The sequence below is a fragment of the Ammospiza nelsoni genome, chromosome 3 (genome assembly GCF_027579445.1).
Source record: "Ammospiza nelsoni isolate bAmmNel1 chromosome 3, bAmmNel1.pri, whole genome shotgun sequence".
NCBI classification, from domain to species: Eukaryota; Metazoa; Chordata; class Aves; order Passeriformes; family Passerellidae; genus Ammospiza; species Ammospiza nelsoni.
The window spans coordinates 58,519,677-58,547,131 of NC_080635.1; positions in this window are offsets into that span (position 1 = coordinate 58,519,677).

Below are 27,455 nucleotides of genomic sequence, written 5' to 3' on the forward strand. Positions count from 1 at the left end.
GTTTTGTTCCTATGGGTTTTGGGAAAAGTTGAAGACAATGTAGCACTCAATCCTAATAGCAAGCCAGAGGCAAGAGGCTTAAATATTCAAAACATCTGCAATGATCTGGTAGTTATCACCAGTTCATGTGGGAATCCAAACTCTGCACTGCAGTCCCTGCTCAGCTAAATCCCACCCTGTATGTTCTTCTGCCATATTCTCTGGTGATGATCCAGCCCCCAAATATTTTCAGAGTATACCTTGCACATCAACAGATTAACAAACTTCCTTCTAGGACAGCTGTGATGTTTATCAGGAAATATGGCCAAATGGGGAATGGTGCCATAGCCCGCTTTTAATCAATCACACCAGCTTAGTTTCACCACCTTTGCCCAGCAAGTGATGGACAAGCAGGGATGCATTTTAGGAAGAGGTCTGTCTTCCAGACTTTCCTATTAGTTGGCTTTAAGTGGCAGTTCATTGAGCAAAGGTCAGTGAAACTAACTCCTAGGGGACTGTAGGAAACTGCTCTCTTTGCTGACTGCCTTGAAGGCCATTTGGAAGCAGCCATTTGTCAGAGACTGAGAGTAATACAGAAAACAGACAGCGAGGTCAAATAACATAAAGCTGGGTCACTGTAAGAGAGTGTCAGAAAGCAGCATCTCAGCTGATTATCATAGTCCCACTGTTTCTGTGGCTTAATGTCAGCTGAAGAGAAGGTTCTTGGTGATGTAGAAGTGATCAATGCCCATTTCTTTTAATATTCTTGGTAGAAAGGTCAGGCAGAACTCTCGAAGCCTGGCCTTGAAATTTTTACAGTGATGTTCTGGCAAGTGGCAACCTCATTGCTAACTAATATTATTTTATTAGCTGTTGTGTTATTACACAGACACACAACATACATTATACCATTATATAGACATATATTTAGCATAGAAACAGACAGCTTTAAATATAAACTTTTCTGTGGGATTTTTTTATAAATTGAAACATTAATTACATATCTCCAGACTCTGTCTGTTGCTCTGATGTTGAGGTCACAGACAGCTTCAAAAATGCGCAAAGTACATTAAGAATTTTCCCAGACAGATTAGCTATATGCTTAAGTTTTATAAACCTACTCTTATCCCTCTTTTTCAAATCTCCTTTTCCAGGAACTCAATTACAGCATGAACAATAGTTTGATTATAAATGCTGTAATACAATGACCTGTGTAACACCCTGGAAAGGCCCTCCTGCACACACACTGGTGTTACACTTATGTAAGCAGGTGCCCACCCCAGATACAGTGGAGAAGGATTAAGTATTGCTTAAGACAACTAACTTATTTGCAAAGGGTGTAATGGAGATAAAGGCTGTCTCAACAGAACTGAAACCTGTCACACATGACTTGAAGTCAGTATTTTTTGGTGCTATTTTGCTATTCTTGTACTTCTGAATTCCCTCTGACATAGTAAACCATGTCTGCATTGCTGGAGAGGGACACACAGGAAGGCTACAAATGCATGGCTAGTCACCTTAGGAGCCTGATAAACCAGCCTGTCTGAACTCTGTGCTACCATGAGTGCTTTTCACTTGTTTTGTAGGTTAAAGAACTTTAATGCAAAGCTCACTCCAAAATCTTTTGATCATGTCACTATCTGTGCTGTCAGCACTACCCCATGTACAGTCCAGATTTTGGTCCTAAATGGAGCAGAACTGAGGCTATGGCTAAGAGATGAAAGCAGATATCATGTCCCAGCAATACATGAAGATTACATCAGATGTGTGCAATTAAATAGTAGAAAACTTGCCACAGGAAAATAAAATTTTAAAAATTTACGTTTTATGCATGCTGCCTATCCAGTAGTACATATTCCAATTTTTCCACAGTTTCCCAAGAGGCTGTCATGCATCAGTGAGGCATGGCTCTCCACACCTTCAAGATCAAATTTTCTCATCTGTATATACTACACAGAAATTTGAACACAACCATCACACTGTCATTTGATTCAGCCATTCTTATGACCTGGGAAAGTACAAACAAAGGAGGACATGTAAAATAAGTTGTAGTCTCAGCACAACCTAGTTTCAGTAACTCTAAATTGTTCTGGAACCACAATATTATATGGCCTACCTTAGAGATTGTCTGTCTGCATTATCTGGTGATCTGATGTGCTGATGTTGTAAAATTCATGGTATTTTGTTTTGTGCTGTTTCTCGTTGGTTGCTTGACCATATAATCGTGGGTATTCTTTTTGCAGTTGACCAGGGTATCATAGAATCATGCAATGATTTGGCTTGGAAGGGACCTTAAAGACCATCTAATTCCAAGCTCCCTGTCACTAGACCATGTTGCTCAAAGCCCCATCCCTGAACACTTCCAAGTGCCTCACCAGCCTCATAGTGAAGAAATCTCTGCATTTGCCATGGTAAACTCTGAACATTTGAAACTCTCTTCACTGCCTCTCTACCTCTGTGAACAATTTTTCAGAAGTCTCTCATGAGTATTTGGGGTGGCAGTGACTGCTAACAAACCAACTCATCTATTATGTTTATTCTGTGGAAAAAACAAACATTTCTTATTTTATTTTTTAGCCCCACTGTGGCAAAATAAGGCCTACAGAAAAGTGCCTTGCAAAATTACTTTGAATATTTCATTTTGTCTCCTTGTTCATACAGAAGTCCATCAGATGCTGCACAAGTATGTTTATGAAATCTTAGAGAAAGGGTCCAAGAGTTATTTACATTCCTGTGGAATGTTTTGATTTCCTTAAATGACTACTTCCTAAAGCAGTAGTTTTCTAACAGAAAGTTTTCAACAACTTTTACTTTTGGTTCCCAAACATTATTTATTCATGTCTGTTGAACTTTTTACTCCTATACTTTGGAAACCATATTATTTTTTCTTTAGCTAGTGCTTGTTTATGATTTAGGATGTTTATCTAGTTGACATGGCTTATCAAAACAAATCAAACCAAATATTGTAAAAAAATGTTATTCAAGGTTGCCTGTACCTTAGGATTTCTAATCCTCTTAGTAAATGAGTGCACTGCACTTTCTTTCTCTAAACCTCTCTCATCCTTTGTTTGGAAGCAAGGCAACGGTGCTGCTTTTTTTAAGGATTAGAAATTCATCTCATAAGTGCGTGTATTCGTCAGTTAATTACCTGCTGATGCCAAAAAGAGCCAGTTCTAGCAATATTTGTCCAGAAAGTTGCATATTAGAGTGAACAGGGCAAAAGAAAGTATACTCCTGCTGTTCTGTGGTCTTTCATTTGTCCAACCTTTGCTTTCAAGTATTTTCCAAAAACAAGTCATGGTTATTATGTAAAAACCAGACTTGGCTCTTTGCTAAATAGTTTGGAGTTTGTTTTTTTGTTTCCTGCTCCTGCGCTGTAATTTATAATTGAATTGGAGGAAGGTTTGCCAAAGAGCAGTCACATGGAGGAGATTTGCATGCTTCAGCTGATCTTTGGGTCTAGCAGGTTCTCAGAGATGTTGAACTGTCTGTGCAAGCGTGACTGAGAGATAAAACTTGTATTGCTGTAACCCCTCCCCCAAAAATGGGCATACAGTGTGGCTCTGGCATTCCCTAGAGGATTTTCCTCCTTACATGTTGCTGAATTTCAGCCCTGAGGTGTCCTGTTGTCCCCTGGCACAGCACCACACAGAGCTGGGAAATAAGGGGTGGGTCTGGGGGGTTCAGGCTCACCTTCCCCAGGGCACTGAGCTTTCCCTGTGACCTCCTGCACTGGCTGCACGGCACCAGAGAGAAGCTCCTGATGCTCTGCTGGCACCACCAAGCTTCATCAGCTGCAGCAGGACACAAGGAGACAGGAGCTAGTCTCTATGGTTGTTGTCACAAACGGAACACATGAGAATTTCTCAATGCCAGAATACAGCTGTGGCAAGAGCAGGGAGGAAAAACCTCTCTCAGTCCCCAGATAAATAATTTGTTGTCCCACTCATGAAGGCACGTAAGAACCACCCTTCCTAAGTTTTCCAATCTGAATGAATTTAGAATAAAACTAATTCAAGATTCCTTACCTCCTCTACAACTTTATGCAGCCTTGCTCCTTCTTTGTGTTTAGCTATCATTTATGTTATGTTCTCATACACTTGGCTTTTGAGAGTGATGACACTGAAGTGTTGGGAGCCGACAGAGCTGCAAGGAATTGTTTTGCCAGAAAGTGCGTTCAGGGAGAATGGAAACTATTAGTGAAGTTGGATCTATTGTAAGCAGTCTGCATTTGAATCAATCAGCTGAAGTCAAAGAGTTGTGTTATGCACAAAAAAAATTGAAACATGTTTGTGGGTACTTTTTCCAAGAATGTAAGCTTCTGGTTTTGAAGCAGATCTGATTTTACTGGTTAAAGTATCTCCCAAAAAAAACCCCTAAATATTTCATTTTCAATTGATCAGTGTTTTAACTTAGCAGAAAATTATATTAGGCAGCTATATCATAAAAAAAAAAAAAGTCCAGTGTGAACAGCATGAACCAGTTGGAATTTTTCAGCCTTAGCTTGGCTTCCTGGAGAAGTACAAACTTATATGAGTGCTCTGTATAACTATGTGCCCCTAGACTAAGCACCATCAACTTTTTTTTGTGATCACTGTCTGACTTGAAGCTGTCTTGTCTGGACTGCAGGTATGCTGCAAAGATACTTAACTTTCTGCAAATTTTATAAATAATAGGAGATGAGAAAGAGTTAAGCCCATTAGAAGATAAGATTGGTCAGAAAGGAGGAGTAAGCATCATGATGCCCTCAACTGAGACCCCATTTTGGGCAGCTGCACAGATTTAATGAGGCAGCAAAGACGAGAGCTCTAAGACCTGCCCTTCGTGAGCTGGCATGGCTCCTGCTGCAATGTGGCATCCATACATTAATATCAACCATACCCTCTGCATGCTCCTCACCTGCTTTTGGTACAAGATACCAAACAATGTGCTTCTCTTCCTCCAGCACAGCCTGTGAATATCACTCCATGGAGTACTGCCATTTACAGATGATGGAAAGCATGCCATTAGGAAGAGGAGCTGACATAGATCCTTGATTCCCCTGTACCGATGCTCACAAAATCATTTCCTGTGCTTCCTTGTTTAGATTTTATTATTTCAAGACAATCTGGTTCAGCTACTAGGAGGAAAGAATTATTTGCTTGTATGAGTTGGTGAAAAGACAGAAATGAATAGAATTATTTTAAAATGTCAGTCATCTTCAAGGCAAAATCCAGAGGAAAGCAGACAGCTTTTGATGACTTTCCCAGAACCCTGGTCTTCAAACAGCTCTGGAGTCCCCACCATACATAAAATCTTCCATGTCAAGCAAGAGTTGAGAGTATTGTTTTGGCTGCAAAAAAAAGAAAAAGTAACCACATGGCATTCCATACTTGCATGCAAGTGTGGACACATGTTTGCTTTCGTGATGGAAAACTGCTTTCCTAATCAGCACAACCATTTCCATCATGGAACCATTGTGCTATTTTCCACTCAAAGGAATCAAGTCACACTGACTCTTTTCTAACAGCTTAAAGATCAGCAGAAACAATGAAGAAAATTGACCTTACGAAATCCTAAACTGATGCCTGGGATTGAACTCTTGCCCAGTGCTCCCCTGCCAACTTTGGCAAAACAAGCCCTTTCAGGAGGCTACACCTCCATCCTTTTTCCAGATGCAGTTTTGAGGCAGGTGACAGTGACTCAAGAAGGCGGAGGGGCAGAAGCTGCTAGAATTTTTTTGAAGTGCCTTTTGCAACTTTCAGGTTATTCCTTATTTTATGATTATTCTGTATTTATTCATGGTTTAAACAAAGGGACAAAATACTCTTCCTTTAATTTGGGTAACATTAGGCCAGAATCATAATTCTTTATATCATGTTCAGTGAAGATATGTTCACAAATAAACTGTTCTCTTTAGTCTTGGGCTGTTACCATGTTTCAAATTGTTTGTTGGCATGGATTTACCAACAGAACTACGCCCATAAGCCCTTCTCAGTCCTAGTGACAGGTAGATTTAGCTTTGTCACTAGGAAAGAATCTTTGCTAAAGCTTTCTGGCTTTCCTGTTTTTGCTAAAAATTATTCTTATGTCCATGCTCCTAACCAGGTATTGAAAACCCTGTGAAGGGGTTGGGTTGAGTTAAATACCAGTGAACTTCTTTATTGTGCAGATGGAGACTTCCCCATCACATTTATTCACCAAAAAAACCACGAACTGCAACCATGTGCAGTTTGACTGCCACTTGAACAAATTTAATTTGTGAGTAGAGCTGGATGCCTTGTGGAAAAAACATTCTCCACATGCTCTACTAAAAATGGAATAATTTCTTGGCTTAATGTGGTCTATCACTATTTTTTTTCCTACTATCAACATTCCTGCAGAACATCTAGACTTGTATTTGGATGGAATTGCCATTATTTAGGCTGTAGTTATTGTATCTGCAAATGTGGATGTTTGCTGTGTTTGCCGCTGTACAAGCAGAATAGAAGGACAATGAATTTACAGCCTGTTGTGTTGGGTTTGCATGGCTAAAATTTGGTAGCAGGGGGGCTACAGGGGTGGCTTCTGTGAGAAGCTGCCAGAAACTTCGTCCTCCATGTCCAGCAGAGCCTGGGCCAGGCAGCTCCAGGACAGACAAGCTGCTGGCCAAGGCTGGGCCAATCACAAATTGTGGGAATGCCTCTGGGATAACAGATCTAAGAAAAAGAAGCAAAAAAATGTTGGCAGATGTAATTGCAGCCAGTGAAGAGCAGTGAGAATATGGGAGAGGAACATCTATTCAGACCCCAAGGTCAGTGGAGAAGGAGGGGGAGCTGAGATTCCGCTGCAGCCCATGGTGAGGCAGCTGTGCCCCTGCAGCCCATGGAGGCTCTCAGGGATGCAGAGATCCACCTGCAGCCTGTGGAGGAGCCCATGCTGGAGCAGGTGGATGCCTGAGGGGAGACTGTGACCCTGTGGGAAACGTGCGGGAGCAGGCTCCAGGCAGGGGCCTGCAGGCTCATGGAGAGATGATTCACAAAAGGATATCTACAGTAAACAAAGGTTTCCTTTTTGTGAAATTGGTACGTAATAAAAAAGTTTAAAGAAATTGAATTTAAAAATTAGATCATCTATATAAGCATCTAGCCATTAGTGACAGCTTGTAGTTACGATGAAGATTCTGCCTCTACAGCGTCACAGTAATGTGATGAAGATGAAGTGCTTCTTCTGAATTGCCTCCTCCCTACCCTTGTCACTCCATAAAACACCCTTTCAACATCATTCATTTCCATGCTAAATCCAGAAAATGGCAACATCTTTCTTCTTGTTCTGAATTATTTGAATCTAAAATAAGTGTGGAGAATATTTCAGAAAACAAGCAGTAACTGCATATGAGTGAATTTACACACATGTATATTCACAACTTACTGAACTTTGCTCATTTCCCTTCATTGTCCAGTTGGAGGTGCATATTCAGATGCCTTTATCCCAACTGAGAAAAGAAGTGAATGCACCTTGGCTTTCTTGCTGTTCTTCATCAGGTTTTGCAGCTGATTGATTACATCAATCACGGTGAAACATGAGAAACAGCAAAAGACAACAAGTGAGACGTGTGGTTCATAAGCACTCTGATAAGCAATGCGGCAGGCAGGAAAAGAGCCAGGGTCTTGGCAGTGCTCAGATGGTCTGAAGGAGAAAAAGCCTGGCTCAGCCAGGAATTCCTGCAAGATCAGCTGGACCCTGCAGAAGAGCATGGAGAAGTGGCTCTTGCTCCAGGCCAGCTCTCTGTCCTACTCCTTGGAGCAAAGTAGGAGACAGTGTGAGCATGTGAAGCATTTGGAGGGCAGCAGTTGACAACTACTGCACTCTGCAGAGAGGATATCTTCATCACCAACACGGCGTGTGCAATATGAGCCCCTCCTCAGTTCTGCCCCTTGCACAAGACAAATGGGCTGCTGGTGTGTGCTCCAAGATGTCAGCAGACATCAGCATCCTAAAGATACCCCTCTGCCTGCTGCAGGGTATCAACAGGAGAGAATCTGGTCATGTGTTCTTTTGTCTAAGAATCAACACTTTTCCTTAAATTTCAGAATAAAGAAACTATTCTGCTGGTGACACCTGACTTTCCAGATAACAGGGGCTTAAAAACAGGCCAGGGAAAACAGTAACTGATTGAAATGGTTGGCTTCATGGTAAAGCAAAGGCACAGATGTCAAGAAAATAAAGATTTAGCATTTTGTTTTCACATGGAGAACAATGGGAAACAAATCTGCCTAGGCTTGCCATATGGTTTTTATTGGAGACATTCTGTGTTTATATGTGTGTCTGTATGTATATACATGTGTAAGCTATTATATCAGATTCTGACCTGCTTCATAAAACAAGGATATCTGAAAATATGTCTGCCATTCATTAAATGCCCTTTTCCTCATGTATCTAAAAATGTAGGACTGGCTTGGTCTGAATATTCAGAGATTTCAACTTCAATATTAACAAAAGTAACTTAAAAGATTCAAAATGTTCTGTTTCGTCTAGCTTGCATTTCACTTCATAATACAAGCATACACAGCCTCAAGGATAACCTGTCTAACCAAGCTAGATTGCACTTGAATAATGTCAGTTGTCAGGTTACAATTTTCTACTTTGGTGAGTATAATTTCAGGTACTTTTGAAAAAATGTAATCTATTTATTTAAATATCTATTTCAGTTTACTTTTAGTGTGATTTATGGCCATTATCCCTTTTTTTCTAATGGAAGCAACCCTTCCTCTCATAATAGATATAAAACCACTGGGAGATGTGAGTAAAATGTAAGAATATGAGAATCTTAAAAAATGCTACCATTTACAAACAAACTGATTTGAAAAAATCCCACTTATTTCTGCTGTGAAATCTGTAAGAGTAGATAAATATGTAATTTCTTACACATTGATAGGATTTGGGTTTTTTTGTATGTCTATGATGGTTTTGATTTTTAAATAAAAAATGGCTGCTAATCTCAGCTGTGAATATATCCATGCCTCCTATGACCAAGCAAAACAACACAGCTGATAAAATACCATAAAATGAGCCATCTGAAAGGAATCACCTTTTTGGGAATGAATCTACTTCCATTCAGTTTAGTAAATCTCAGCATAACTAAAAGCAGAGTCTGTATAACATGTGGCAGAGGGTAGAATATTAATACATTTGTAAGATACTGATAAATACTGCATCTGTCATGAGTAGAGGCTGTTAAAAATGTCCTCTTCATTCTATCTGTGCTTGAAATTTCTTCCATTTTAAACAGGGAACCCTGTCATCTCCCCAAAGTTTGGCTGCTGCAGCCCTGTAGTGGAACATTTGCCAATACATTCGATACTGTCATGATGAAACTCAGACTCTAATCTGCCAAGAATAGAGGTTGCCAGGTCAATCTTCTGATAAGTATGGCTGATTTGCCTCAATACAGCAGTGGAAAATATGCAAATTCTCAGGGTGACTAATTACCCCTTGGGAAAACTTAAACAACTGGTCTGAACTCCCCTGTAATTAAAACCATCTAGATAATGTAAACAATTGCCTCGTAAGTATTTCGCACTGGAAACTTTCTGCAACTACTTATTCTGTGGCCGGGCTTTGTAATTGCCAAGCCCCTCAATGCATTTTAAGCTCATTAAGGCTTAGCTCCTGCCAAGGACTTTCTGTCTCAAGTCATCCAGCGCTCACAGGTGGCAGTTCTGGTTGGAGGCTGGAATTATAACCCTGTCGAGTATGCACAGCTGAGGGGGCAGCACATCGCATGTCTGTGGTCCCCAGCACCAGCAGAAGTGGCAGCAAGGGAGGGGCAGCAGCACTTTCCTGAGGCACCTGAAACCCCAGGTGAAATTACTGAGAACTGGAGATGTAGTACTGGGGGAAATCAGCATGTGGAGTGTTGGGGACTCGGTATGCATATCCATGAAAAGCAAGGGAACCAGCTGTAATTAAAGTCAGCTGCTTGTTACTTCGTTTTGTTAAAGCTCCTGTGTTGTTTTCTTGCCCCATTTTAATCCAACATGTCATTCCAAAAATGTCAGCAAAACGGTTAATCAAAAGACTCTTAACCTCAGTTAGACTTCTGATCTAGAGTAATAAACTCTCTGATTAGAGGAAACTGCAAACAAGTACTTCTATCACATGTAAAAACAGGGGTGGTTTTTTGTCAAGTGGGCTCAATGATTGTGGGGAAATTGCTCTTACTACAGATTGTCTTTGGTCACAGTATTTCTCTATACACACAATTTCTCTATGGGATGTATTCTGAATACATGTTCTTGATATCTGCTACTGGGCACTGAAACATGAAAGTTCAGTGGTTTCCTTCCAGCTTCCCTGCTCTTCCCCTCCCAGTAGGAGAACAAATCACATGTTAACTGTAGAGACTGATATCTACTGATGGTGATTTGCTGAGATTATTTAATAGATCACGAGCTAATAAATAATAGTGCACTTGGAAGGGGATTTGGCTTGTGTGGAATGAGCACTGCTGGATGAGGAAGGAAAAATGCAACATTTGAGTATCACATATTTCAAGCCCTGAGTAAGGCAAGAGCCAGTGTAGGGGCATGTGTGCTTTCTCCCAGAGACTGGTCACAACAGAGCAGTGAATCAAAATTGCAATTGAATGGGAGTTCAGCCAGGTCAATACTCAATAATGAATTTGAATCTTTATAGCAGGCAAACAGTTGGACTGAGAGATACTGTGTTGTGTGGTGATTCAGTCCTGAATCTGAATGCAGCTGAGCTGTGGAGCTTCAATTTGCCTGATACGTGAGGTAAATGCAGTTTCCAGAAATCACTGGTTGGTGGTCCAGAAGATTAGTCCTTTGTTTACTCACAGGAAAGGTACAGGAGAGGCCAACACAGAGATTTCTTTGTGCATTATGCTGAGGCATTCCCTTCTCAAAAAAACCCCACAAACAAACCTGCTAGCTGACTGGGAGTAGACATCTCTCAGGGAAAAAAAATGGCTGGGGAAAATCAGAATCTGTAATTTGCCTTAGCCCCCAGCCTTCTCAAACAAGATCTCTACAAAGCTGTTCAGAAAATTTAAAATGTTGTGGGCTGGGAGCTGCTCTTTTGCTGAGGCTCAGCTGTCGAAATTAATTGCTACTTTCTAGTATCCTCCTACATCCAATCTCCAAAACATTTGATGGAGCTTACTGCTGCTGCAAAATGGGCCAGAGGAGCACTACAGGGACATTATTTTTTTCTGTTCCAACAGTTCATGTTGCTATTTCTTCAGACTCAGTGTTATAACTAGTTTGTGGTGTATAGGCACAGAAAATAAAGTAGCCTCTTACCATAACCCAAGATGTGACAAAGATCCTCTTACCACATCCTATAAGTGGAAGAACCTCTCAAGAGAAGCGCATCATAGCTTGACTTGGGCTAGCTGCCTCATTTTTTGATGGGTTCCCATTGGAGGTGAGCACGTGCTGCAAGAGAGCTGGAGAGGGACTTTGTACACAGGCATGCATGACAGAATGGGAGGAATGGCTACAAACTGAGCAAGGGTACATTTAGATTTGATGTTAGGAAGAAATTCTTTCCCCAGAGGGTAGTAAACAGGTGGAACAGGTTGTCCAGAGATGTTGTGGAGGCTCTGTCTCTGAAAGCATTCAGTGCCAGGTTGGATGGGGCTTTGAGCAACCTGTATAGACAGGTGTCCTGCCCACGGCAGCAGGGTTGGAACTATATGGTCTTTGAGGTACCTCCCAACCCAAACTGTTCTGTGATTCTCTGGTATGTGCTGGATCTTGATTTTTCTGCATTGCCTGCCTCTCAGGAATTTTTTTAATATAGATATAGATATTCCTGTTGCATGCATTCTTCAAGGCAAGAGCTAAATATTTGATTTTCAGCTTGGTAAAAGTTATTTTTTTGGCAAAATTTGCCAAACAGAGGTAGCTCCAACCCCGAGGCAAAGGACAGAACATAGACAGAACAGGACTTTACACTGTCAGATGGTGGAGAAGCTCATATCCGTCCTGCCTCTTTTAAAATGTGTGGGGGACACTAAAGTCCTTTCAATTCCACTTCTACGCCTGTGCTTAGTTAAAAACATAAACAGTAAAACTAAATGAAGAGAAATGGTGACAGTTGGGCTACCAGAAGTAAGTATAAAGGGTGTTTCCTAATCTTAGATGCTTTTCCAGTCCAGAGCATGGAGAAAAGATGCAAATGTCTCAGAAGAAATCAAGTTTCTGTTCCTCTGTGTCTCCTGCTGGTTGCCAAATGTTATGGAAGTCTGCCTGAGGCTCACTAACACTAAAACTATTATCTATCTAAATCTGGGGCAGCTGAAGTTGCATTCATATGTTCATTAGAGCTATTCTGGCAATAGAAAATGAAAGATTCTGAGGCTATATTACATCAGAGACAAGTACTTTTTCATTCTCACACTGCTGCTGTGACTATACCAACACAGCAGGATGCCCATCTCATGTTAAATTGAACCAAAACCTGCTGCATACTATGACAACAAAATAGCTCCCAGAACTCAGACTCTTCCACTTAAAATCACCTGGCTTGTCTTCTCTGCACTCCCTGCCTGTAGAAGGCCATAATGTCAAGAAACAGCAGAATTCCTGTGCTGCAGCAATTCTACTGGATTGCTGGCTATGACCTAGACAGCTGAACAAAGAACTTGATAAATTTCGCCTCAATTCTAGTTTTAGGGGTGGTCACACAACTAGTGCAGAAACAGTTAAATTGCTGCTAAGTTGCCAAAGCATAATTCAGTATCATCCTTCAAAAGTGATGTTTCCCATAGCCTGAAAACTATACATTCATCTCTCAGATATATTTTCCCAAATAGAATGGAACAATGTTACTGAATATTTGCAATATGAGGTTGTTTTTTTTTTTTTTTGTTTTGGTTTGGTTTTGTGGGTTTGTTTGTTTTCCTTTTAATTTTATTTATTTGTCACTTGTTGCTATCGTGTTTTGAAATAGATTGTTCATCATTTGCATTGCCATGAAGTTTGAAAACCCAAGGAAAAGATCAAGTATCCTTAGTGTAAAGCAATATAACTGAGAGAGAAAAAAGTGCCTGTGTGGGTTTACAAAGTAAATGAAAACTGAGAGGCAAAAAATGGCTACATCCAAAATAATAGGTCTGGTAACCCAGTACTGACCAGCATATCTCCGACAATTGCCTCAGCACATCGGCAGCTTAGCTTTTGCCAAACTTTTTGAAACAAGTAATTGTAACATTGGAATCTGAAGTACAGATTTTTGTGATTGGTTATAGAGATTTCCAAGTGCTAAATACTTAATGCAAAGGTTAGCATGAAATAAAAAATGAAAGTTCTCATTTCTACTCCAAGGCAAACCACAGAGGAAGGACCTGGTTAGTCAGTGATGACAGACATTGAGAAGGGAAGATAAGGAGTCAGACAGTGGGGAAAACTGGAGAGAGATTAAATGGAAGAGGAGAGGCTGGTTATTGTGGCCTGGAAAGTATAGGAGAAGAAAAGAGAGCAGGAAAGACTATCAGGAAGGCCTAGGAGTGTAGCATAGCCAGAAGCTGAAGGTGTCAGGTCACGTTGAGTTCAACAGTGCCAGATCACTGTAGAATAGAAGCTGGGTCTCAAGAAACAATACAGGAGAGTAACAGGGATGAGATGATGAAGGTGTTAAATGCACCAGATGTACGAGTGTGAGGCTGGAGTGAAGCCAGGGCTGGAGCAAGGTGAAGAAGGGACGGGCCAGGCAAAAGCTGGGTGACAGGGGTGTGGAATTTACATTTAGCTTGATGTGAGAGACGGAGAGATTGAATTGGAAAGGTTAAAACACAATCAGTCACAGAAGCATGATCCCAAAGGAGAAAGGAGAAAGGCAGAGAAAAGAGAGAAATGAGAGAAGAAATAAATGCTGGGAACTGTATTGTGTATAATGAGAATTGTAAATGGCAGTTAGGAAAGAAAGGGGAACATGCTGAAAATCCTTGAGTGAATGGATCTGAGAAATCTGATAGAACATTCTGCAAATGCAGCAATTTCCTGTGTTTTCCTATTTATAGGAATGACCCAGATAAAATTGCAGTGTTCCTCATCTTATTTTTCTAGTAAAATATTGACATTTATTTTGTGTGTGATGAGGATGTGCATGACTAACAAAAATATCTTAGACAAGGAAATGGCATTAGTTTATCCAGTCCTTGCTGCTTCTCCAGATAATTGGTATTTCAGAGGCTGTGTGTATGAAAGAAATAGGCTTTTATTTGGTGCAGGAGTATTGTATTGAATAGTGCTTGGAAAATATCTTTCCTCACAAACACAGGGGCAACTGGCACAGTAACTCCTAAGAATTTCATATTTGCGTGTAAATCAAACCTCTGCACCTGACTGATCACTACACAGCTCCAGTTTTCCTCTGCATGAAATCAACTGGCATAAGTAGACTTTTACTACCATAGTACTGCACCAGTGACAGACAGATTCCCACCTCCTAATTGCAGGCACATCCTAAATGATCCTAGTGGAGCATTTCCCACTGTATGAACTTGTGCCATTTGGAATTTTAAAGAGATTTCTGGGAACAGTAAATTTATATATGGTTTTTTCTTTCTAAAACAAACAAACAGTTCTCTAGGCATCAGAAAAACCAAGCTAGAGAAGAGGAAAAAGTTGAATGGGTAGATTTATGTATGCATTTTTTCCAGAGTTTGGTTTTGGCTCATTATAGGCAAAATGTAGCCACAAAAATGGAACGCAAATGAACACCATTAATGTGCAGACCTACCCTTATCCAAAAATGACACAGCAAGGAAGAAAACAAAAATCCAAGGTAGATCCCTCAAGTCACTGTGCATTCATGTTTTCAGACAGAGAATTTAGTCACCAAACGTGCTGTTGGTGAAGCATGCTCAAAACTGCTGCTCTTTTGGGACCCCAGAGAAGTGTGAGAGAATGGCAAGATCTCACTACAGCTGTGAGCCAATATATCACAAACTTCACGAGAGAGAATCCCTTTGAAGAGCAGCAGACAACTGAATCTTCTGCTGCTCTTATTTAGTCTGGCATGTCTTGTCTGAGACTGAGAAAGGAGATGACAGTTTTCTGAGATAAACCCTGACCTGAGGCTACCCATTCATTCAGCTGTTTTGGGAAGCCATTTGTTACAAACCTATGTTCTACACACATGGAGCTTGCCTTTCATTTCATCTTTTTCCCCCTTCAGAGGCCATTTAAAAAGTTTCCTCTTAATATCATCAGGCTTTTGGGTGAGCTGGAATACATGAACACCATTGAGGAGAGGTGACACTATCCTGTGTTTTCAAATTCTGTCCTGACTCCTTTGTGGCTTATTACCATGTCTGAATACTTGATTAATGCTAGACAAAGAGGAATGCAGAGTACATTGGTGCCAAATCAAGAATTAACCACACCAGCATCATGCACAAAGTTATGTGATTTAAAACCACATCATTTTAAAGAATAGCCACGCCAAGTTTTTCTTACTTTTTATTTTTTAATTAATTGGGGGTTCTTATGCTTTGGACTTTACAGTGGTGTGTCTAAAATCTCTTAGCTTTGACTTAAATGAAAGTTGAAATTTCTCAGTACTCATTAAACTTCTGAGGAAGCCTTTAGGAATAGTGAATTGTAAGGCTGACTCTGAAGTCAGCAGAACTGGTTATGACACATGAATGCCCTGGAGATCCAGCCTAAATCAGAGCAGAGTTCTGCTCCCAGCTGTAGTGATGTAAGTGTGGAGTAGCAGACATAAAGATTTACTCCACAAAAAATTAAAACATACATATACTGAAATGAAATGATACATATGTCCAGGGTTTTTTCTGTATTGCTAATTAAAATAAAAACACAAGCTAGAGAAACTGGAATAAATAATACTATTTTGTAAAAGCACAGACTATTTTCCAATTAAAAATGGGTCAAGATATTAGCCAATGACGTTGTCTAGACAAATATTATAATCTTAAATGTATCCTTGAGCCAATAGTTTTTACAGCCACCTACTCAGGGTGTGCTCATCCCAGGAAATTTGGTGAAGAGACCCAAACCAGTAAGTTCCACACATTGTGCAGCCCAGAATTCATTTGCTGGAGGATATTCTGTGCCAGCACTTGGCTGACATGACTTTTAAGCTTGTTTTCTGCCTAGTAAAAGACCTGGCACTTCTGGCTGTTGACTAGGCAGAAGAGATATGAACTTGGATATTTCTGTATCTCCCGTACTATAAGTGTCTGCTTCACAACTTGCACATCCAAACCAAATACAACTAATAGTTTTTGCTTGCTATCCTTCACTTCTGGTGACTGGCTCAGCAGTAGCTGTAGGTCATGGGTTCATACTCCTCTTTAACCTCCTTAAAAAAACCAGACACTGTGGGAAGTAACCTTTCCAGTATTTATGAGTAAATGGCATGGATAGCTTCTTTGCAAGGGGTGCGAAAACAAATAAAACATCTGATGCCTTTTCCTCTTACTTTTTATAATCCTAGTTGTATGTTTAATGCAAAATGTGCTGTATATTCTATATATGTGTGTGTGTACAATATTTTGGTTGATTTTTGATTTTATTGCTGTCAAAGGCTTTAAAATTGGATATACTTATGTAATGTGAGGAATATGCTGTATCCTTCTACATGAAAATTATCACTGCCCACCACAACATTATACTGAACTATAGAATAGAATAGAATAGAATAGAATAGAATATTACAATATAATTTAACAATAATATAATGCAATACAACACAATGCAATACTGACTCACAGCTGACACACTGCTGCTTGTTAACTGAGAAACCTCTCTAGAACAAGTCAGATAGAACAGAAATAAAAGCAGTGGAATATAGCTGTGAGTGAGTAACATGGAAGGTGAACAGTCATTAGAGAGTAAGTAGAGCTATAAGTGGTTTTTAAAAGCCCCAATGATTCCTGGCTGCCAGTTGTCACAGCTGAAAACATGGATTGAACAGGACACACAGAGTCAGCTAACACCGTCCCAGTGCTCCAGGAGAGAGGAATTCAAGCACCAGTAGGAACGTAGCTGAAGGGCTGATGAAGTCCATTTGGGTTCTGCTGGCTGCCTCATACCTCACTGATTTTTTCCCTCCATCCAATAATAACTTAATCTCTCTCCGTTTCACTTGTGCATTATCATATATATATATATATATATATATACACATATATATGTATCTCCTATATATATATATCCTATATATATATAACTCCATAACCAGGGCAGTTACAGCATCCAAAGTAAAATATCTGCTCCTTGGTCCCCCTGTGCAGCGTTGCTGTTCTAGGTGAAGGGCAGGGCTGGGTACTAATCACTTGCAGAGGGGCTTCCAGCTTCAAACTCTTTCCTAGTCCTCAAATACATACTTCAATCAAGCTGCATACATCAGACCTCTCTGGGCTTACTGTCCAGCCAGCAGGTGAACTTATTTTCCTTTTCTATTTACTAAAAGTTGCAACTGGACATATTAGTCAGTCAAAAGGATAAAGTCTTTTCCTCTTCCTGTAAATTTCATTTTTCGTTTTCTAAGGAGTAGCCAGACACTTCTAACTTTGTCAGGGTAGGTGAATTACAGAGGCAATTCCTTTTATCCCTTCCTTCTTTTCTCTTCCTGCCCCTCAAAACAAGAAACAAAATTATTCTTATTAAGGTAACAGCAGACAAACCAGACCAAATTGCTTTACTGCAGTCGTTCAGTGTACACTGCTCTGCACAGAAATTGCCTGGTTTATGGTGCTGTTTGCCTTACATTGAGGGAAAGAATATAGACTTCAGAGTAAGGTCTTACAAAACCACAGATTTCTACGGCAGAGCTAAACTGTAAGCAGCCTGCTACAAGCCATGTATGAACTCCATGACAGTTCATATTACAGTTATAAACATAAAAGGGATAGAAAAAGGTTCACCTGGCACCCTGACTGGTTTTTGCAAATGTTACTTTGCATGCTTGCAAGCCAAGTGAAAATTCCCAAACGCTGGCCGCCATCCAGGGATCTTTCCCCAGGCCCTTGCTCAGCACCTTGGCAGTGTTTGAGGCACAGGGGGGTGCTGTAATTGGTCGTTTTTCTGAGCCCCTGCAGATGCCAGTGTCGTCAGGGAGCATGGCTGGGGATGGCAGCGACTTGGAGCCTTGCTCCAAGGCTCTTGGCAGCACGGGATATACGTGCCTGCTGTGCGGTATGCCTGCAGCCCAGACAGACAGACGGACACCAGCCAGCCAGACACCATGCACCAGACAAACTGGGTGGCAAAGAAATGGTGTCACCCAAGTCTGTGTCACCTCATCTGGGTGGCAAAATCCTCGGGTTAGGGATAAGAGAGCATTCTGGGAGAGGTTTGCTTCTTGTTTCAATGTGACCACCTGAACATGCTTCAAAGTTGTCTGCAGCACAGCATCAGGTGTTCTGGCATCTGAAAACATACAACAGGGAATCCACACGGTCTCTTGCAGTGGCACATACCTGATGGGACTGACACCTCTGTGTCTCTTAGTTCCTCCCTGGTAGGGTTGCCATGGACTTTGAGGGACATATTCATCCTTTGAAAATGTCATTGGGGAACCTTTGAGCAAAGATATCCTTGAGGTAATCTGAGTATCACCCCACTGTGACAACTCTCAGAGCAACAGAGGCCAGCAGTGAGGGGTCTGCACAGGCCACTACTGCAACTCAGAGAAGAAAAAAGGGCTGGAGACCACCATCTGAAATATGTCCTTTTTCATCTCTCATTCTCCCCTCTTGCTGGAACTTTCTACTCATTTCAAGATGTAGTGGGAATCCCAGCTTGCTGCAGCTTTGTTCCCTTCTCCTGAGCCTTGGGAACAGAGCATAGTCTTTTCTGTAACTTCAGTCTCCCAAGTTCAAAGCAGGATGGATTTTTTTTTTGTGACTTTATTTACTGATTGCACCACACACAGAAGATCAGAAATGCTGTGGATGCGAGGTTGGAAGGAATTCTTCCCTTGAATATATGTTGTGGAATGAAAAAAACTCCTCAGTGACTCAAGAGTGGCTTCCTTGACCCCAGTAAGAGGAGAACACAGCTGTTTTGGGCTTTCCTGAGAAACTTCTGCCACCACAGCAGCCAGGACTTCTTGAGAAAGAGCTTGTTTCTGTGTCACAGGAAGAAAGGGCACTAAAATTTGTCATTAAGGTCAGGATAATAATCCAGGCCAGAGATTCTTAACATCTTGGGGTTCATCACTAAGTAAACAAGAAGAAATGAGTCACCAGTAGCCCAAACTCTATGAAAGGACAAAAAAAAAAATCCCAGCCTCAAAAATTAATAAAAGCTTTTCCTTATGCTCAGATACAAGTCCTGTGTCAGAGACAAGGCTCTGTAGGACTCCACATAACTGCAGCTTGTGAGTGACAGAACTAGGAGGACTTGATTAAAACTGCAGCACAGATACAAGCTAAAGGAGAAGGAGAAATGGATAAGATATTTTGATAGACATGGGGCAACTGTGTCCTCTCCTTCTGTTTGGAAAGTATTTTAGTTTTCCTGTGAAGCAAACAAGGCAGTAGGTCTGAGACAAAAACCACTTTTCCTGCTTTTTCAAAATCAAAACTTGTTAATGTTTAGGAAAATAGAGGGGAAAAATTAATGTGTACCTAGACTAGCCATTCTTTTTGATGGAAAATAATAAATAAAGCAACGTTTTGTTTAGGATTAGGAGTGAAAGTGTGTGTGTGCTGGCATACAGATAATTTCTGAGAACATCAGAGTTGAAAAGAAGCCTTTCCTCACACCTGTGAGCTTTCACAAGGGAGCAGAGAGCACACAGCTCCCTGCCCTCACTGTCAGGCAGTGGCCAGTGACAGTGCAGTGTTGTACTTTCCATTGATGGTAGCAACACCTCGAGACAATTCTTCACCAGGCAGCCAGCGAGAAACACATCTTGGTTTTGTTTGGCCACACAGTTACACACAGAGTTAATCCCTGTAACTCCTGTCAAAATTAAAACTCTGATTTAGATCCTAGGAAGAGACTGCTTTGCTATGTTAATGACCCAAATAGCTTTATAGCAGCTGTTACACCAAGATTTGGCTTCCAAACTCTTCCGTGCAGGTCCAGACAGATCCCCACAAGGACAGGGACTGTCACTGCTGGCTGTGCAGGTGCCAGCAGTGGCACCTGCTAGACACCAGTGCCATTTTCTGGCTGTTCCTGCAGGCAGGTGACTGAGAAATGAGCAGTTCAGCTGGGGACATGCTGTTGCAAGCTGTATCACGGCTTTCCAGACACCAGTTTGTTATAACTCTTATCTGAAAGCGCCCTACATCAGCAGGGTAGTCTAGGTTCAAGTGTGACCACAGAGCCCACATGATGCCTGGGTGCTGGGTACAGCTGCTGTCCCCCTGTCCCTCCCCAGCGGGGTTTGCTCAGGGAACAAGCCTCAGCACGGGCCCAGTCAGCATTTCTGCAGGCAGATGGTCTTGGGACCAGAGAAAACTTTCTCACCTAACTTGCTGACTCAGGGTGCTTCAAGGCAATGATCTCATGTCCCTTTCCTCTAATACTTTCTCCCCTTTCAGGAAGCAACTGTTTATTGCTTGTTTGTTGGCAGCTTGGTTACATTGCTGGTTTTGAAATCAAAGGCATGAGTAGCAGTTATGCTCTGTCATTTCTGTGCTGACCTTCAAACTATTCTCAGCTGAAGGGCCATCTGTGATTGTAGTCTGATGATGCAGTCAGGGATAACATTTCTATTCCATAAGAATTCACAGCAATTTGACATTGATTTTCATTCTGAACTGGAAGGAAAACTTAACACACTCAGACTTTCCCTGTCATTGAAATTCTTAGTGCTGCCTCAAAGAAAATCTGTTGTTATCCATAACACTGCAGCATTTGATAAGGTAACAGTATTTACCTTCAGTAATGCTAAAAAGTTGAAGTATAATGTTGGAAAAAATTTATGAAATATTAATATGTTTCATTTAGTGATGCATTTACATATATAGACTTCACAATGAAACATGAAAATATATCTAAATGAGGAATTCAAAATATTTTGAGTGCATCAAGCATATTTAGGAAAATAGGGACAGCAGATTTGAATCTGGTTTTGAAAATGTAGTGGTATTTAACATATTTTTGCAGCATTGTATTTCTGACAAGAGATATTTTTCTGTCTTCTGTCCAAAATCTTTGGCTGGTTCCTATAATCCTATGGTGTCCTGGTTTAGCCAAATAGAGTGTCTTACCCTGCTCCTTAGTGCAAGAGTTCTAGTTTCTCTTCAGCCACGTGTCCTTCCTTTTCTTGTAGTTTCTGGGACTGTTTCTGGGTGCATGACAGACTTGTGCTGGACTCCTCAGCTGAGCACTGTGACAGACTTTTACAGCTCCCTGCGGCAATATGCTGCCAAATTCCTACCCAGAAAGGTCTCCTAAGTTGTCCATGTCCTGGCTGTTTAAAGGATCTGTGTGAGCACTGACCCACTGACTTAGCCACATCCCCTTGTCTTAACTAGCAGCAGTTCTGCTGCTTCTCCTTTTCCCTTTTCCCACTGCTGTCAATGCTGGCATTAAAAAAAAAAAAAAAAAAAAAAAAGAAAAACCAAAAAAAACCAACAAAACAAAACAAACTTTAAGCTGCTCTGTCAAGATATATATTCAGACACTAAGTGCAGACTATGTCTGACTTCAGACCCTTGCTTCTGGAAAGAACTTATTAGGCCAGCACTCAGCATTAACCTTCACTCCCTTAATTAGATTTTGGTTTGTGCTTCAAATATTATTTCCTTACTCCATGGTCTTTAACAGCATGGGCCTCTATCACACCAGAGAGTGCTTGCCTCTCCTTGAGATAGGCAAGATGGTTGCAGTGAGAGAACTTGGACATGCCTTTTACAAGTAAAAACATTCAATGCACTAGTGGTAAGAGAGGAAAATAGAAATGTCATGATGGTTTGTATCTGATGGCATCCAGACTGGCTGTCTTTCTGGAAATCCCAGTCTGTTTGTCAATTCCATTGGACTTTGGGGAAGAAATGTATAAGGCATGGCTAAAGAAGTTGATTTTGGGAAGTGATTCTGCAGCATTAGCACTGCCTGCTTTCTGGATCATGGCCAAACCTTAAGAGAGTGCCCAAAACCTTAGGAGACCACTCAGACTGCTGAACAGATAGATTTTGTGTAAATTATTGATAAAAGGGGTTTAGGAAACAATTCAGATATGTGAGCTTCCACTCCGTCTGCTGTGGGGTACCAGATTTCATGGCTTCATGCATGATGTCTCATGGTGGGCCTCAAGCTGTTTGTACCTTTGTCTTGACAAATTGTTTTAAAAAGAGAGCAAAGATGCTTGGCCTCATTTATTGCCATGGAGGTACGATTATGAAGTCAAGTAGGGTAGACCCCCACACTGATGTCAACAACATTTAAAAGAAGGAAAAACTGAGACTAGTTTGAGGTTGTGGCAGACCTCTCAGATAAGTTTATCCAAGCATGAAAAGAGGTGCCTAACATTTTCATTCAAGGTAGGATATGAAAGCAATAAAAGGCTAAAACCAAATCCAAGAGCAGATTTAAGCAGAGTGAATAAAGTGAGCATCTTTTTATCTGTCTGGTACTTAAAGCCTTTTGGAACGTGCTTGTGTGTTTTGCACTAAAACATCAATGAACAAAACACATAAAGGTAGGGCATCTCTTTCAAGAGATCTCACTGAGACACAGTTATGTTCTTCCAGTTTGCCATCACTCTCCAGACTTGTGATCCTCCTCTTGGCCTGACAGTACCTAATCTTGGCCAGGAGATACCTCACTGTTTTCAAGCCTCCTTTCATGAACCTTCTTCTGAGGATATGCCAGGTGACACCATGTTCTCCTTAGCCTGAGAGACAAACACCCAGGTCTTTGAATAATAGGTAAGTGCTTTAATTTATTTTGAGATATTTTGGCACAAATATCTCATCCAGGATCAGCCGCAAGTAGGGCCTATGAAAAAAAGAAAGAGATGGCTGTCTGGTCTTGAATGGGTGGCTCAGGTGCCTAAAGTTTTGGGCACCTGTTTTCTTTTTCTCCTTCACATGTGTTCAGAGTGAGCTGGAGGGAAGCATCTCAGCCCTTGTGTATGATAGTTCTTCAGACAAATCCCACTCTTTGATCTTTGCCTCCACCTCTGAACCCTCTGTTTGCAGCACAGGGAAAATAAGTGGTGCTTACAGGCTGTGAATTCTGCTCTCACAGCCAAGACCTTCCACACTAGAGTGTAACAACGTGTGGTAACATCAAGCCGGTATAATCTTTAGTTCATGGAAGTAGAAAAATAGCCTCTGGAAACAAATGCTATCATAAAACAGGTGTGGGAATGGTAACAAATTTTTTCCCTTCTGACCAGTACATCTCAAATTATCATTTCAATTAAGACAAAAATACTACAAATATTTGGGCAGAGTTCTAAATGAAAGTCACCTGTAAACTCACCATAACCCTAGAAATAATCCTGAGACCCTATATCCAGACTATCTACCCCCAAGCATAAATTTCTCTTCCAGAACAAGGAATGAAGGAAATTCAAAGGAACAAATGTGCTCTTCATCTTTTTACACCTCTAAGCTGTAAACTTTTTCTGACATGAGTTATCTCTTCTGATACTTTGGTACAAAGCCAGCAGAACAGAACTATAAAATGTAGAGTTTTAATTTAGTATAAATGTTTACTGCTTCTGAAGACAAATTCTGTGTATGAGAGCCAGAATGGACCTTGAACTCTTTATCAGCTGGTATCACTACAAATACTGAAGGGTTTTCCTGCAGGTTCTATTTTTCACCCCCTTTCTCTTGTTTCCTTCTCCTTTGAGATGCTCCATTTTGCACGTTTCTCATTGTCAAACGTTTTTAAATTGCTTCTGGCAGAAACATTTTACAAGTGGGGAGGATGCCCCAGGCTTCTTCCCGGAAAATAGGAGACTCTGTGTGTGGGGAGGCTGACGCCAGCTATGCAAACCTTGTAGCTTTGCATTTTAAAAAGTTTTTTTTTTGAGTAAACAATGGAATCCATTATTTACAGACTGTATTGTAAACATCTGCAGCAGAGAAGTCTTCTTATTGTATGCCTGTAATGACAAGGGCAAACCCAGCACAGGAAGAAGGAAGGACCAACCCACTTAACAGAATGAGACTTATTTGAATTCATTTTAAAGCCACCAACAAACAATCAATGGTTTAGTTGACGTGGGACATAAGCAAATAAGAAATATTAGGATACCTACGTGACATTCTGGCTTCATCAAAACCAGCAGGATGTTTGAAATTGGCATTGGAGGTCAAGGCTTAGTTTCTAATATTTTTTCCTACAAAAACCGAAAAGCAAAACAACTAAAATTGCTCAGCTTATATTATAAAAAGAATGTTAAAACTTTGGCTTTCTGACTGATTGAGGTACTTAACACACTTTTTAGACACTTTGATAACTACAGAAAAACTGTAGTGAATATTGTGCTGCCTCTAAAAAAGGAAATAAAACGATTCCTTTATGGACCTTGGCAAAGGACATTTCCACATTGTTACTGGCTGGCTGAGCTCTTGGCCTTAGGTCATCTGTTGTTTCAACTAGTCATTAGTGCTTTTGACTTCAGTTGTTGTCATTGCCTTGGAACTGCACTGAGGAGAGATTGTCCACCACTCTTTGCCATGTTGTACAAAGGCAGTCTTCCAGGAAAACCCCACAGTGTCTCTGCTGTTTCGCTCATCCCTGCTCTGAGGCTCCAAAGAATGTTGGGGAAAATGTTTGCTGCCATTTTTTACAGCAGACGGAATTTGTAGCTTTTTTTTCCTCCCCAAAATAATCCCTACTTCAGCTGTTGAAAGCAGTCAGAATTAGAATTCAGATTTGTTTCTCTCCTTTTTTTACAAATTTTGTTTCTGCATGGTTAATTAGATACAATAATCTGTTTTTACAATCTTATATCATCAAACCTTTTCCTAATTTGCATTGCCTGCTGTAGCTAGTCCGTTTGCAGTCAAAGCTATAGAGAGCTTCCCTCCTGCCATAGCCTTCTTGTCTTTGTTCACACTCCCTTGAGGCTGCCCAGATCACCAGACACTTTCCACTTTCCACAGGCTTTAGACAATACTTGGTGGAACTGGAGTTACTGTCACCAGCACAAGATGTGAAAACCTGAGTGTGCTTCTGCAAAACTCAATCCCAACTAATGTTTCTCAGCTAGTTTTAGCTAAAAAAAGGTTACCTTTCCCCATGCTCTAGAGAAGCAAGTCACAGAATGTAGAATAAATGCAATTTTTTGCATGTTAATATCTTGCCTGTCTGTAGGAAGCTTGTAGGAGGCAGTGGGAGGTTAGTCTTCAAAATTCTTCAGACTACTCAACTTTGCCTCAGTCAGAAAAAAGTTAGTGATACTCTCCATATCAGCAGTTTATTAAATGGTGCATGATCACTGTCTAAAGCCACTGTTATAAACAGTTGTACTTAAAAAAGCTAAGCCAAGAATTTTCCATCTTCTCATTGTCTAAATTTAAAGCTCATCAGTTATAAACTTGCAAACATCAGTGCATATATTTGAACAAGCTAAAAATCATGTTTCTATGTAAGTTTCTTTTTATTTCCATCTTTCAGCCAGTAGGAAGTCTTCTCTGGGACATCAGTCAGAATGTTGCAAAAATGAACAGGATTTTATTACTCACAGTGAGCCGTACTGTGTCTTATGAAGAATTCCTCTGTACAGGATTCCAAAGTTATCTAACACAGGACTAACACAAGAGCCCGCAACATTTGTTTGCCAAACTTCTAATGATTTTTTTCCTTTTCTTGCTGATTGTTAAAGACACTTAACAGAGTGGCTTGATTCATTGAACACAAATTATTGCACAGACAACTACATATGGCACAAGTGAGCACACTTGCTCTATTCATTGGACTGTGACACTCCTGTCATAACCAGGGGTGGATCTTGCCTGGAGCTGTTAGCCAAGAACAATCTCCTCAACAAAAAGGAATTTCTGGTGGCTAACAGAACAATTATTCTAATTTTACAAGCTAAAAACTGGTCAAGACATAGACTCAGAGAAGCTGGAGATGGTTTGCTCTTCCTGTAACAATGCAAGAGTGCTCCCCACACAGCAGTTTATGCAACGCAGATTTTATACAGTCTACTCTGATTTTAAACACCATAACTTTATACGTTTCCACACACTTTTCATGGTATGCTGTTCGCAGTCTAACAGACTGTAAGAAATAATTGTTGCTTTTCAACCTACAGTTTCTTTTTAGGTGTAAATCATGACTGTCAATACATCCCAATGATTCTGTCTCCTCTCACTTTAAAGAACCCTCCGTACCTTCTGGGACAACATCATTGAAACCACCACATTCCTGCTAGACAGGCTGTCTGGATGTAGCATTTTCAACTAGACCAGAAATCAGTGTTGGCAAATATGAAGGAAAACAGGACAGGAAAAGATAAACAGGTAAAAAATGCAAGCTTACAACCATATTCTTCAAGAGATTGAAATGTTACCTCTGTTACCCAGGGTAGCATTTACATGTTTTTAAGCCCAATTCTGGCTCTAGTCAGGTAGACATTGACTGACCTAAAGCTGTGTCAGTACCAGCAGAAAAGGCCCAACAGGTGACCATGGCAATGTCATCCACTGCTTTCTTTTGCTGAGTTCACAGCTGGTGACCCTTGTTCAGTGCCTAATCCCAAAGGTCACATTTTCCTAAGCAGTTACTTTAAAAAAATATTGACTTAAAGTGATGGGACAAAAAATGTGGACTGGACACCCATAGGAAGGGAAATAGTTAAGAAACTGCTGTGAATGCCAGCAAATCTGCAACACTGAACTTGAAAAGCCCAGTCTAGATTTGTCATATCCTATAAAAACCCTTGTACATTTTCCAACAGAATAAATGTAAAACAAAATTTAGAGGATGATTTTTTTTCCTTTTTTTTAACCTCAGAGTAGTCCTGAATAGTATTTAACATAGTCAAATGAAACTCATGTTAATGATGAAAAAGTTTAGGTTCCTGTGACAACTTGTATTTAACTACATTAATGAAAAAAGATTAAAAAAAATATAACTTTTCCAGAAGTATAGTGATTTTTTTCACTCTAATAGCAGGAATAATTTATATGCTAATGGCACATAAATTAGCAAATCTCCTTCAAACATTAACGTTAATGTATAACACTGTGAACTTTATGTGAACATGATGTTCTTTTGGCATTCTATATGTGTGCATTTCTCGCCTTAAAATAAAAGCCACTAGTGGTGATGGTTTCAGTCCAGTTTAATCCATAGTTTTCTCCAGCATAACCAAGTGATCTTTTAAGGGAGCCTAGGACAGGCACTTGGCTTAGTCCAGCCTAACAGTCCTGGAAAGGGAATAAATACAACACCAGCATTGTTAGGATATGTAAGAGTAACTTCAGGCTTGTAGTGTAGAAAGGAAAGGAAGATTTTGCTTTAAGTGTTTTGGAATAATTAGAATCTCAGAACCAATAAGTTTGGAAAAGGTCTCTAAGATCATCA